At 40.9% G+C, this 14,812-nt stretch overlaps 2 pseudogenes; both read left to right on the plus strand.

The window, feature by feature from the left end:
• Window positions 1-5,586: 5,586 nt before the first annotated feature.
• LOC125357896 lies at window positions 5,587-6,137 on the plus strand (annotated as a pseudogene).
• Window positions 6,138-7,538: 1,401 nt separating this feature from the next.
• LOC125357993 lies at window positions 7,539-9,086 on the plus strand (annotated as a pseudogene).
• The last annotated feature ends 5,726 nt before the right edge of the window (window positions 9,087-14,812 follow it).

A 14,812-nucleotide genomic window follows, 5' to 3' on the forward strand; every position in this document is an offset into this window, starting at 1 on the left:
ATAAGGCAAGAGGAGGACATCAAAGGGATCCACATCCGCAAGGAAGAAATCAAGTTATCCCTATTCGCAGACGACATGATCTTATATCTGAAGGACCCAAAAAACTCAGTACCCAAACTCCTACACCTAATAAACCACTTTGGCAAAGTAGCAAGATAGAAAATCAATCCACAAAAGTCAGCAGCTTTTCTGTACACCAGCAATAGACAAACAGAAAAGGAAATTATGGACACAATTCCATTTACAGTAGCCAAAAAAAGAATAAAGGACCTAGGGATCAACTTAACCAAGGACGTGAGGGACCTATTCAATGAAAACTACAAAAATCTAATAAGGGAAATCAAGGAAGACACAAGGAGATGGAAAGACCTCCCATGCTCATGGGTAGGCAGAATCAATATAGTGAAAATGGCCATATTGCCCAAATTGTTATACAAATTCAATGCAATACCTATCAAAATCCCACCCACATTCTTCACTGAAATAGAGAAACCAATCCATAAATTCATATGGAACAGCAAAAAACCTAGAATAGCCAAAGCAATTCTAGGCAAAAAAAGCAGTGCAGGAGGTATCACAATACCAGACTTCAAGCTTTACTACAAGGCCATCATAACAAAAACAGCATGGTATTGGTATAAAAACAGATCGGAAGGCCAATGGATTAGAATTGAAGACCCAGAAATAAAACCGCACTCTTACAGCCAACTGATATTCGACAAAGGAGCTAAAGACATACAATGGAATAAACATAGCCTCTTCAACTACTGGTGCTGGGAGAACTGGGCAGCCATATGCAGAAAACTCAAAGTAGACCCAAGCCTATCACCATGCACCAAGATCAATTCAAAATGGATCAAGGACCTCAATATCAGACCTGAATCCTTGAAACTACTGAAGGACAGAATAGGAAAGACGCTAGAATTTATAGGCACAGGAAGGAATTTCCTGAATATAGTCCCAGGGGCACAACAAATAGGGGAAAGACTCGACAAATGGGACTACTACAAATTAAAAAGTTCCTGAACAGCTAAGGTCATAGCCACCAAAATAGAAAGACAGCCAACGATATGGGAAAGGGTATTTACCAGCACAGCAACAGACAAAGGCCTGATATCTGTCATCTACAGAGAACTCAAAAAACTAAGCCCCTCCAAGCCCAATAAACCTATTAGGAAATGGGCAAAAGAGCTAAAGAGAGACTTCACAAGAGAAGATATAAAAATGGCAAAGAAACACATGAGGAAATGCTCAACATCCCTGCTAGTAAAGGAAATGTAAATAAAAACAATCCTGAGATACCACCTCACCCCAGTTAGAATGGCCTATACTCTGAACTCAGGAAACAACAAATGCTGGAGGGGCTGTGGGGAAAGAGGAACCCTTCTCCATTGTTGGTGGGAGTGCAAATTAGTACAACCACTTTGGAGAACAGTATGGAGGTTTCTCAAAAAGCTCAATATAGACCTACCCTATGACCCAGCCATACCACTCCTAGGCATCTACCCTAAACAGCAAACCCCAAGATATCAAAAAGACATTTGTACTTCCATGTTTATCGTGGCACAATTCACAATAGCCAAAATATGGCAACAACCCAGATGCTCCTCCACAGATGAATGGATCCAAAAAATATGGTACTTATACACTACATGTCGATTAGGAATGGTGAAATATTGTTATTCGCAGGGAAATGGTCAGAACTCGAACAAATAATGTGGAGCGAGACAAGCATAGAACACAGTAAACAAAGGGGCATGATCTCCCTGATATATGACTGTTAACAAAGGGAGACGGAGAGACAGTAGAGACCAAGTCTGTGAATACTGTATATGTTCTTGATACATTGTATATTGTATATATGTCTACCTGACTTAGACAAGGGATAGAAAAACAGGACATAAGATATCACAAGAAATGTACACACTGCCCTACTATGTAACTGTACCCTTTTTGCACAACACCTTGTAAAAAAATTTATGTTCAATTAATAAACAACAACAAAAAAAAAACCAAAAGCTTCTTGTCAAATGGTATTTCCCACAGGTTTGGGTCAGCGACCCTACATTATGTAACTAAAACCAAACAACTACTCAACATATAAAGCTCAAAATTTGACCTCTCAGTGGCTCACAATAGCTCAAAAGCTATGTATGTGCGTTCATATAAGACTATTGTCGACATATTGTCTATTGTCAACAATACATTTAAAGCCCTAGGCGAATTTCCTTTGGCATAGGCCACGTGGCTACTGTATATGTTCTTGGTAAATTGTGTATTGTATATATGTCTATCTAACCTAGGGAAGGGAAAGAAAAACAGGGTGTAAGATATCACAAGAAATGTACACACTGCCCTACTATGTAACTGTACCCCTTTTGCACAACACCTTGTCAAAAAAATTGTTTAGTTAATAAATAAATTATTTAAAACAAAGTTAATTAACGCTGGGAGGTCCTAGAAGAATAGTTTGTAAGCATGCCTTTCTAATGCCCATGTCTGTCTACTGGGCAGGAACTTGCCGGTCATCTGTGGTAGTGGGTCGTAAGGGTAAGTTTGTCAAGTGGGAGGATAGTTTAAAATCCCAACCCTCTGCATCTGCTCAAAGCCCTAACTGGCAGTGAATTTTGAGCTGGTACATCTGTTCAGGAAAGAAAGCTTGTAGACCTGAGATTGTGTCTTTATTGAGATCTGTTAAAGGCCTGGAAAGGTAATGTAGGCATTTTTTTAGGTCATCAGAGATCAGTTTTCCAGCCAGTCAGGAAGAAGCTTTACAAACTAGAATGTTAAAAGGCTACACTGCTGTTGCCCCAAAAGAAGTCTCTATAGTTGAAAGTTAAATGTTAAATGTAATTTCCAGTTTGGAGTAAAGCTCCTAATGGACATCTAATCTTGCAGCCCCTTGGTAAAGTAGACTAAGGTTATAGGTTCCTGGCTAGGTAAGGTCAACGCCCCTGAGTCAGCCTGAAGAAGTTACAGAAGATGGATGATCTTTGTCCATCAGCTCCCCTTTAGGATCAAGGGACCAGAGTTGTTTTGGGGAAGATGAGGCAAGATAAACTAGAGGCATGGAAAACAGAGGTAACCAGTGTAGAGACTGCACTTATGAGAGATGGATACAGGCCAAGACTTCTATGTATGTTGGCCTAGAAAATCCTAGCCTTATTGGAAATATCTTATTTAAAGGTATTGCCCTGGCAAAATGACCCAAGGGTCATTTATTGCCTAAGGCTGTCTTGAAATTCAATATGGCACCAGCCTGCAAAAGCCAGTGTACTTAAAAGGCAACCAGGAAAATATTAGGTTTCACTAAAGTTAGGCATAGGTTCAGTTTCTTTAACCAGTCTATGCAGGAAGTTGCAGATAGCCCAGCAGAAGGTGTGACATTCTATTGGAGCCACTGGGAGACACTGCTGCCTGCTGCCACCACATCCTTTGCCCATCCCATTGGGTTGAGATCAAGGATGGCCTGACAGTCATCTGGAAGAATCTACATCTTCATCCTGTTCACCCCTATTGTGGTAAAAGCAGATGGAACTCCATCACACGCAGCTGATTCCTGCTGGAAAGCTGCTTTGGATCTGCTGAAACTAAGATTTGGGGGGGGACAATCTTCGTGTGATAACCTTCCCACTCCTTTGAGTTGACTAAAGTTGACTAGCTCTATTAAGAAAATTGGAAAGCACACGTGGCAGGCTAGAGAGTCACTCCCAGGCAATGCTTGGGGTGGGGAAGTGTGTCCAAGTATACTAGTGTGTCTAGATGGATTAGGGTGTGACCTCAGAGAAAGGAGGGATGTAACTGAGGTATGCCAGTTACCTAGGCAACTGGATGGAGATTTAAACAGGTCAGAATACCTGCAGTCCTCTTGGGGGGTAGACCACATATAACCTATTTCTTTCTGGGTGCAAGCTTAAGAGCAGCAATCCCATCCAACTGGCTTTGGGCTCATCCTTGCTCTCCCGAGCAGCTTGTGGGTGGAGTCACTTTACAGTGCAGGCAAGATTAAGCTCTCCAACAGAGAAATCAATTATTTGATTTTTATGTACAAGAAAAAAATGGGGGAATGTAATAGGGAGGTCAGATCTGGCCAGTGCCACCATTAACTGTGGAGAGGCGTCGGATTGACTCCAGGTCAGATTAGAGCAGAAGCCAACTCCATCTTCACTAAGATCTCCCCCCCCCCGCCCACACACACACCAGGGAAGTTCCCTTTGCTGTGATAAGATTGTGTAAACTGCTTGACCACCTGAAGCATGGGAGTTTCAAGGAACATTCAAGGTTTAACCTGTGCCCTCCTATGAGTAGGCATATCCACCTGCATCATGTGAGCCCTGCCAAATCCATGCGTCAATTCTAACTAGAATGATAGGTTGGGTCAAACAGATACTGTGAGACAGACTGTAACCCCATTGGCCACCTGCGTGTGACCTGGCATGCTCTGTAAGTGTTGTAACCTCAATCGCCACCTGCGTGTGGCAGGCTTGACCATGTGGTGTTTGCCTTTATAACCCGACCCTGAGTGTGGCCCAGGGCGCGGCCCGGGGCGCGCAGTCCCAGCTCCTGAGTCTGGGCTGTGGCCCTGGCCAGTCAGTATACTTTTTACTTCCCCAATAAATCCATCTTTTTGCTTGAAAAAAAAAATAGCAGCCTATCCAGGCACAGTTGGCTCATGCTTGTAATCTTAGCTACTCAGAAGATTTGAGGATCAAGATTCAGTCCAGGCAGGAAAGTCTGTAAGACTCTTATTTCCAATTAATCACCAAAACACTCAGAAATGGGGCTTTGGCTCAAGTGGTAGAGTGCTAGCCTTGAGCAAAAGAGCTTAGGGACAGTGCCCATGCTCTGAGTTCAAGCCCCAGGACTGATACAAAAATAAAATAAAATAACAGCCAAGCCAGGTATTAGTAGATCATATCTATAATCAATCCTAGCTACTCAGGAGGCTGAGACCTGAGGATTGCAGTTTAAAGCTAGCCTGGGCAGAAAAGTCGATGAGACTCTCCAGCTAACCAGCAAAAAGCCAAAAGGAGAGCTGTGATTCAAGTGGTAGAGTGTTGGTCTTGAGTGGGGAAAAAAAACAAACAAACCCAATTACAGTGTGAAAACCAGCACACACACACACAAACACTAAACAAAAAGAACCTAACACAATTCAGGTTTATTTTTTTGATAATTGTTTTTAAGGAAAATGCATATTATTCCCATAGCTGAAGGAAATACTAGGAAAAGCTACATATTTAGCAGTTCTGAGGTAGGCAGGCGTCTTACTGTCCCTTCTAGGCCCCACTCTGCGTGGTCTGCTTCTCTTAGCTTTGATCTTATCCTCCATTCCTGCCACATACTTTTTTCTTGACAGGAATATACATTCACATACTTCTACTACCTTCACACCAAACAAGGAACCCAGAGCCCTGCTGAGGCTACTTACCCATTAGGACCATAGTCAGAGCCCACATGTAATCCAAGCACTTGACAGCCTGGGCTACAAAGCAAGACAATGTAACAAGGATTTTTTTAAATCAAGAAAACAACAGAAACAGGTGTGCCTGTGACCACCACAGAGGCCAAGCTGCAGTAGGTGGCATGTCACAGAATGAGCCTCCTGAGCTATGGGAAAAGAACCTGCAGAGCTCCTGGGTGGGTTTGCACTGTAGCAATAATAGTAATAGGAGCAGTGTACCAGCCTTAGTTTCTATTTATAATGGTAACTTGAAAAAAATACTTCTTGGTGCCCAGTTGAATCTGGATGGCATAGCTCCAAAAGCTCTCACTGTGACAGCCCACCTCACGCACACACCACAGGACACCCCCAGAATTTCTGAGGCAGACACACAGCACTAGAGGAAAAAGTAGCACTCCATCCAAGGAAGATTACTGACAGAAGAGAAAAGTTGAAAATATCCTGAAGAAAAATTCAAATTGGATATGGGATTAGTCCAGTCAGCCTGAAAAATCTCCCCTAAAGCATTCCCTCTAAGCACCCAAAGCACACAGCTACTAGCAACATGAGGAACATGGGCATGATGAAGAAAGGAGGCATTTTCTCAGCCTAGTTTCTGAAAGGTTTCCTTCCGTCACTGCTGATCTTGCACCTGCTAGCCATTGGACTGGGGATCCATGTAGGGGGTGCCTGACAACCTCTACCGGGATCTTCTGATGGAGCGCAGCTGACCTGCTCTCAGTGAGGCTGCCTCTGAGCCCACCCAGTCAGCTGGAGCACCATCATGGTCTGAGGGCAGCCGCACCACTAGCATTCACCTGTTCTGCAAATGCGATGTTCCTAATTCAGTAAGGTGAACGAATAGACACTGAAATCATGCTATCCATTTTATCTGGAGACATCTTTCTGTCTCCTTTAAAGGACTAGAAATAGTAAATAAATAAAATTTTGCCAAAGCTTTCTGATATTATTGAATGACTTAAAAACAAATACCATGAAGGTTTCTATTAAACGGGGGGGGGGGGGGGGGGGAATAAAAGTTGGACATGAAGCTTGGCACCAGTGGCACACACCTATAATCCTAGCTACTCAGGAGGCTGAGATCTCAGGATTATGGTTCAAAGCCAGCCCATGCAGGAATTTTGTGATACTCTTATCTCCAATTAACCATCAGAAAACCAGAAGTGGTGCTGTGGCTCAAGTGGTAGAGCCACTCACTTTGAACAAAAGAAGCACAGGGTCAGCACCCAGGCCCAGAGTACAAGCATCAGGGCCAACAAAACAAGACACAAAGTTGGACATGGTAGTACACACCTGTAATCCCAGCACTGAAGAGGCCGAAGCAGGAGAATTATACATGTCAAGGTAGCCTATGCCGAGACTATTTCAAAAACAAAAAAGAGAAGAAATCTGATGGATTCTATGGAACAACTGGAAAAGCAGGAACATGTGGTTAGTCAGGTACTCAGAGAAGACCACCAGTAACAGAGGAGTTTGGAGAGTGAGTTCACACTGGCTCTCATTGGCATGCAGGACCCAGACACAGTGACTCACTCTGAAAAGATTGTGTGGACTTCTGCTACTCTGGGCAAATAGCCTCCCACTGAGACCCTGGCCCAGTTCACAGGATCCCTAGGCTCCACCCAGTGCACTGGGCCCCACCTAGACCCCATCCAGTGCACAGACCCCAGTCAGACCAGGTCCCATCATCACTAACTTCATCCTGTATGTGACGCTTCACAAGAAAGGTTATCATTCAGAATGTCCAGGGCAATCTAAAAGGGAGAGCCAGAATCGGGTGGCTCCAGCCTCTATTCCTAGGGACTAGGGGAGTTGAGACCTGAAACCTGAGGATCACGGTTGAAAGCCAACTCAGTAAGAAAAGTATGGGAGACTCTTAACTCCAATTAAACACTAAAAGCCAGAAATGGAGGTGTGGATCCAGTGGTAGAGCGCTTTGAGCAACAAAACACAAGAGCTCTAGGACCTGTGTTCAAGCCCCAGTCCCAGCATAAAAAAAAAAGTATAACCTTCCCTAAAAACTGGGTCATGCCAAGATTTTTCCCAGATTGAAAGCGTGATAAGATGGTTTAAAATAAGAGTTTAGATCATGGTGGACCCTAGAGATAAGGCTCTTCAGGACTACCGCAAGAAGCTGCTGGAACACAAGGAAATCGACGCCGTCTCAAGGAGTTAAGGGACCAGTTAAAAGAACTTACCAAGCAGTATGGAAAGTCTGAAAATGATCTGAAGGCCCTACAAAGTATCGGGCAGATTGTAGGTGAAGTGCTTAAGCAGTTAACTGAAGAAAAATTTATTGTTAAAGCTACAAATGGACCAAGATATGTTGTGGGTTGTTGTTGACAGCTTGACAAAAGTAAGCTGAAGCCAGGAACAAGAGTTGCTTTGGATATGACTACATTAACTATCATGAGATATTTGCCAAGAGCGGTGGATCCATTGGTTTGCAACATGTCTCATGAAGATCCTGGAAATGTTTCTTATTCTGAGATTGGAGGGCTCTCAGAACAGATTCGGGAATTAAGGAGGTAATAGAATTACCTCTTACAAACCCAGAATTATTCCAGCATGTAGGCATAATACCTCCAAAAGCTATTTGTTATATGGACCACCGGGCACAGGACAAACACTCTTGGCATGAGCTGTTGCCAGCCAGTTGGACTGCAATTTCCTAAAGGTTGTATCTAGTTCTATTGTAGACAAGTACATTGGTGAAAGTGCTCATTTGATTAGAGAAATGTTCAATTATGCCAGAGACCATCAGCCATGCATCATTTTTATGGATGAAATTGATGCTATTGGTGGTCATCGGTTTTCTGAGGGTACTTTAGCTGACAGAGAGATTCAGAGAACTTTAATGGAGTTACTGAATCAAATGGATGGATTTGATACTCTGCAAAGAGTTAAAATGATCATGGCTACAAACACACCAGATACACTGGATCCTGCTTTGCTGCGTCCAGGACGATTAGATAGAAAAATACATATTGATCTACCAAACGAACAAGAAAGATTAGATATATTGAAAATCCATGCAGGTCCTATTACAAAGCATGGTGAAATAGATTATGAAGCAATTGTGAAGCTTTCAGATGGCTTTAATTGAGCAGACCTGAGAAATGTTTGTATTGAAGCAGGGATGTTTGCGATTCGTGCTGATCATGATTTTATAGTTCAGGAAGACTTCATGAAAGCAGTCAGAAAAGTGGCTGATTCTAAGAAGCTGGAGTCTAAATTGGACTACAAGCCTGTATAATTTTCTGTAAGGTTTTTGATGGCTGCATGACAGACTGGCATATTGTAAAAATAAAGTAAAGGAAAATAATGTATGTATTGGCAATGATCTTATTAAAGTCTATGAATAAAAATATGTATAACAAAAGTTAGTATGTAATTCAGTATTTCAACTTTTAAAATTGGTACAGGAGAAATTTATGCTGTTAATGTTGCATTTGTTGCAACAGAAGTTACAAAAGGATGTGTATTGAAGCTTTTCATATTTGCTGTGTGAGCATTTTATAGAACATTCAAAGTGTTTGAAATAGTTATACAAGAGAACATTTCTTAAGTCTTATTTTATATCATTTGTTTTCTTCATCCTAAAAGTTGAATAAAATCTGTTTAATTTTTTTAAAAAAAGAGTTTATAAAATATCAGAACTACTAGTCACACAATGATACTCATAGAGGTGAAAACTTCAATTTTAGATAGAACTTATAAGTTTTCCACACCAACACAGACAGAAATTCAAAACAGAATATGGCCCCAGCCTGAGACAGAATTCTAAGTGCCTTGTCCAGCACAACTGACTACCTGCAGGACCACCACAAAAGATAACATTTTTTATTAAGTCACAGCCACTTTAGCCTGAGGTGGGGGCAGAGGGAGGAAATGGCGGGATGGAGATGTGAGCAGTACTGGTCATTGGAGTGGAGGACTTGGATTTTGCTCAGACCACTGCCCTCCAGGCAGAGATGAAAGTCTTATTTTTTATTAATAACTTTAATAAACTTTGTGTGTGTGTGTGTGTGTGTGTTCTGGTTCTGTTTGTTTGTTTTTCCAGTCCTAGGGCTTGAACTCAAGGCCTGGGCACTATCCCCACCTCTTTGTGCTCAAGGCTTGCACTCTACCACTTGAGTCACAGCACCACTTCCAGCATTTTTGAATAGTTTATTAGAGATAAGAGTCTCACGGGGACTTTTCTGCCCCAGCTGGCTTGGAACAATGATCCTCAGATCTCAGCCTCCTGAGTAGCTAGGATTACAGGTTTGAGGCACTGGCACCTGTCTGGTACTGGGTTTTGATGAAAGGCCCTAAATGGGCCTTCCATTCTCTCTTGGTTTTTTAAAAAATAAAATAAAATAAAATGTCACTTTATTGAGCTAAATCTTACAAAAATTTAAGATAGTATCATTTTATACTGTTAAAATGCATTTAGGGGCTTGGTGAGATTATTTTTGTCCAGTGATCTAGAATATTACTGATAAAATGAGTTCAACATACCCCCACCCCCAAAAAATTGGGCACAGATGGCTCACACCGCTAATCCTAGCTACTCAGGAAGCTGAGATCTGAGGATTAAGGCTTGAAGACAGCCCAGGCAGGAAAGTCCAGGAGATTCTCATCTCTAATGAACTAGCAAAAAATCAGAAATGGATCTGTGGCTCAAGTGGTAGTGCACCAGCCTTGAACAAAAAAGCTATGCATCCAGGCCCTATGTTCAAGCCAAAGTACTGGCGCATGTGTGAACACGTGCACACACACACACACACACACACACACACACAATATGGAGGCTTCAACATTCATGTATAGATACTTTAAATATTCTAAAAAAATGAAAAGACTGACGGAGAAGCTGCATAATAGGCAGTTCATGATCTACTGCTAGGAACAAACAAGAAAGACAGATTGATGGGCTGGGGATATGGCCTAGTGGCAAGAGTGCCTGCTTCGTATACATGAGGCCCTGGGTTCGATTCCCCAGCACCACATATACAGAAAATGGCCAGAAGTGGCACTGTGGCTCAAGTGGCAGAGTGCTAGCCTTGAGCGGGAAGAAGCCAGGGACAGTGCTTAGGCCCTGAGTCCAAGCCCCAGGACTGGCAAAAAAAAAAAAAAAAAGAAAGAAAGATTGAGGACAAAATCTCTTCCATAAATTCTAACATTCTGTATATTTCAGTATTCAAAAAGCTGCTCCATATTTGAATTCTTTCATTAATTAATTCTTACTCTATTGAAAAATGGAACTTTTTCAAGTTTTAAAATGAAAATCAATGAAAAACAGGATTTCCCTTTAAATTAATTATTTTATAGCTGAGTGGAATGTCTTATTCCTGTAATTCTAGCTACATAGGCTGGCCAAGATTGTGGTTCAAGACCAGCCTGGTAATGAGATGCCATTTCTCCATCTTAACCAATAATTGAACATGGTTGTACACATCTGACACCCCAGCTACATAGGAGATATAAACAACAGGATTCAGTCCAGTCAAGCTGGACAAAAGGTAAGTGCACCCTATCTCTAAAATAACCAGAGTAAAAAAAGCTGGAGTCATGGCTCATAGGTAGAGCACCTGCCTACTATGTAAGAAGCGCTGAGTTGGCTGGGTGCCAGTGGCACATGCCTCACTCCTAGTTATTCAGGAGGCTGAGATTTGAGGAACCCAGCCACAGTAAGAAAGTCTATGAGACTCTTTTTTTAAAAATTTAATTTTATTGTCAAGATGATGTACAGAAGGGTTACAGTTACATACATACGGTAGTGAGTACATTTCTTGTCATATTTGTTACCCCTCCCTCATTTTTCTCCCACTTTACCTCCCCAATTCCCTCCACCCCAAGTTGTACAGTTAGTTTCCAGCATATTGTCTTGTATCACTGTTGCATTGGATCTCCAATAAACTTACCAAAAAAGCTGGAAGTAGAGCTGTGGGTCAAGTGGTAGACCTGTGAGCAAAAAGCTGAGAGTCAGTGCCTAGGCCCTGAGTTCAAGCCCCAGGGCCAGCACAAAAATAATAATAAAATAAAATAGACTATTTTTTTTAAAAGAAGCTGAATTCAAACCCCAATACTACAACAAAAAGGAAAAGAAAAAGTACTTCTCCTTTATAATCAGTTTTAGTGACAGAAATTCATTTCAATAAAATTTTAATATTGTCTTTAGAAAACATGGAAATAATTCAAAATCATTAGTCTCAAAAAATAATTTTCAAACCTGTTTAAAGGTACTTAACTGCTGTAATCCTGAAAGTAATCATAAATCAGCATACATTTTTCTCCCACAAAAACAAAAAAAAGAATCATATCTTCTAACAAGTAGCTTTAGAAGAACAAGATTCAGTCTTTCATTGTGATTCTCTCCAGTTCAAACTCTGAGGTGCTCTATTCATTTTTTGCCTAATTTCATTGCAAATATTTGGAAAGAAAATTTTAAAAACTCAGAGAAGACTAAATTATTATTTGGAATTTCCTGATTCAAAAAAATTTTTTAAACATAAGAATTGGTCCACCTTACCAGTACTTATATATACTTACATATATTTTACTTAGGGAAGCTTCAGTATTTTCTGTAAAATTCATACATAACATTATATATAAACTTCAGCTCAAGGTCTTTCTACCATGATTCCTATTATCCTTACTGTCTATTATAATCATTAAAAAGTCTTTTGAAACAATAACCTGTGGCATGTCATTTTCCATGGCACCATCTGATTCATTTACTTTTGCCAGTACTGGGATTAAGCCCAAGGTCTTATACTAAAGCCATTTTACATCTAGTTGTCAATAAAGTCTTATTATTTGTTGAGGACAAATCCTTATTTATTGAAGACTAATCTTTCAGTCTCCTCATGGCCCTGGTACCATTTCTCCACTCCTTTCTTCTAAATGATTTGAACCATAGAGATGGATACATGTCTCATCTCCTGCCATTATTACAAATTGCTTGGCTGTTTTTGCTCAAGACTGGCAACAGTAATACTTACAAGACAATATGCTATAAACCAACTGTGAAACTCGGGGGCGGGGGACATAGGGTATTGGGGAAGGGGGAAAGTGGGAGAAAAATGAGGGAGGAGGTAACAAATTTGATAAGAAATGTACTTATTGCCTTGTGTATGAAACTGTAACCCTTCTGTACATTGCTTTGACAATAAATAAATTAATTAATTAATATTTTTTAAAGACTGGCACCCTAGAGATAAGAATCACAGGGATTTACTGCCCCGGGGTAGCTTCAAATTATGATTTTCAGATCTCAGCTTTCTGAGTATCTAGGATTAATAGACATGAGCCACCAGCACCTGGTTTTTTAGTAATCCTATTACTGATGTAAACCATGAATTTTTTTAATGAGGAAACATTGACAAGCAAATATAGAAATATTTCCAACCACTTAGCCATTGCTAGTATTGCTTATTACACCCTTGCCTCCCGGACATTTTCTATATACTAATAGGTGTTTTTACTGTTGTTTTTTTTAACCAAAATGAAGGAACATTACACTTTCTTTTTCTGTACTAGAGATTAAACTAAGGGTGTTGCAAGGTGCTGGGAATATGGACTAGTGGTAAAGTGCTCGCCTCGTATACATGAAGCCCTGGGTTCGATTCCTTAGCACCACATGTATAGAAAAAGCCAGAAGTGGTGCTGTGGCTCAAGTGGCAGAGTGCTATCCTTGACCAAAAAGAAGCTAGGGACAGTGCTAAAGCCCTGAGTTCAAGCCCCAGTAATGGCAACAAAAACAAAACCAAACAAAGGGCATTGCAATTACAAGGAAAGTTGTCTATCACTTGAGCCACACCCCAGGCCTTTTATTTTGTTTTTTCATGTAGGGTAATAACGTTGTAATAACCTTGCCTAGTATGGCCTTTGACTATGATCTTCCCATCTCTCCGCCTCTTCAGTATCTATGATTATAGATATGCATCATCATACCCAACACATATTGACTTTTATTTTGAACTTGTTTTTCAAGCTACATTTAAAAGAGGAAAAAAACAGAATGGACATCTGTAAATGATTCATCTAATCCTAGATTCATTAATTGGTACCAATTGCTACCTCAATTTTCTTTGACTTGCCAAGATACAAACAGATTTCTTGTATTTGTATTTTGATATAGATATTTTTTATCTGTAGTCAGATATTGAGAGATCTGCATATACTTGTTCATGGTTGCTCAAGCCTGTAATCCTCATTATTTGGGAGGCAGACATCAGGGGACTGAGGGTCTAGGCTAGCATAAAAATTGGAGAAGTTCTATCTCAACCAATGTCTAGGTCAGTGCTCAAGTCATTCTAAGCTGGGTGCAGTAGTGCATGCCTGTCATTCTAGCAAGAAAGAGAAGCACAAATATGAAGATCAAAGCCCAGGCCAGCCTATCTCAAAAATAAGTAATGCAGCTAGGAGCCAATAGCTCATGCCAGTAATACTAGCTACTCTAGGGGCTGAGCTCTGATAATTGCTGTACAAAGGCAGCTTGGGCTGGAAAGTCCATGAGACTAAACTTATTAGGCACCAAAAAGTCAGGAGATGAAGAGATGGCTCAAGTGGTAGAGTGCTAGCCTTGAGGGAAAAAAAATATATCTCAGGAGCAGTGCTCAGACCCAAGAGTTCAAGCCCCTGGACCGGCAGAAAGAAAAGAAAAAGATAAAAGAAAAGGAAGGAAGGAAGGAAGGAAGGAAGGAAGGAAGGAAGGAAGGAAGGAAGGAAGGAAGAAAGAAAGAAAGAAAGAAAGAAAGAAAGGAAGAAAGAAGGAAGCAAGGACGGAAGCAAGGAAGGAAGGAAGAAAGGAAGGAAAGAAGGAGAGAACAGGCAGGTAGGCAAGAAACAAAGAAGAAAGAAAGGAAGAAAAACAAAAGAGAGAGAGAAAGAAAGGAAATATGTGGCCTTGTAAGATACTTTTGCTGGACCCATGAATTAACTAATAGCAGATAAAAGCTGAACACATGCCTGTAATCCTAGCTACTCAGATGGCTGAGATATGAGGATTGCAGTTCATAGCCAGCCCACATAAGAAAGTAGATGAGACTCTTATCTCCAATTAACCACCAGAAAACTAGAAGTGGAGTTGTGGCTCAAAGTGGTAGACTTCTAGCCTTGAGCAACAAAGCTCAGGGATAGCACTCAGGCTCTGAGTTCAAGCCCCACAACAGACAAAAAAATGTATACACCTGACATGACTGGCTGGTCACAACACAGATGACAGGTACAATTGAAGTCAAGAAGCAAATAATTCTAGAAAATATCAATACCAGCAAGTATCAGTGTACAAGGATGACTAGAGATATTTTAGTCTGACAGAAAAGACTGCTTTTTCTCACAGCACCAGGTCTCCTTTTT

This window comes from Perognathus longimembris, chromosome 10 (genome assembly GCF_023159225.1).
Source record: "Perognathus longimembris pacificus isolate PPM17 chromosome 10, ASM2315922v1, whole genome shotgun sequence".
Taxonomy (NCBI): domain Eukaryota; kingdom Metazoa; phylum Chordata; class Mammalia; order Rodentia; family Heteromyidae; genus Perognathus; species Perognathus longimembris.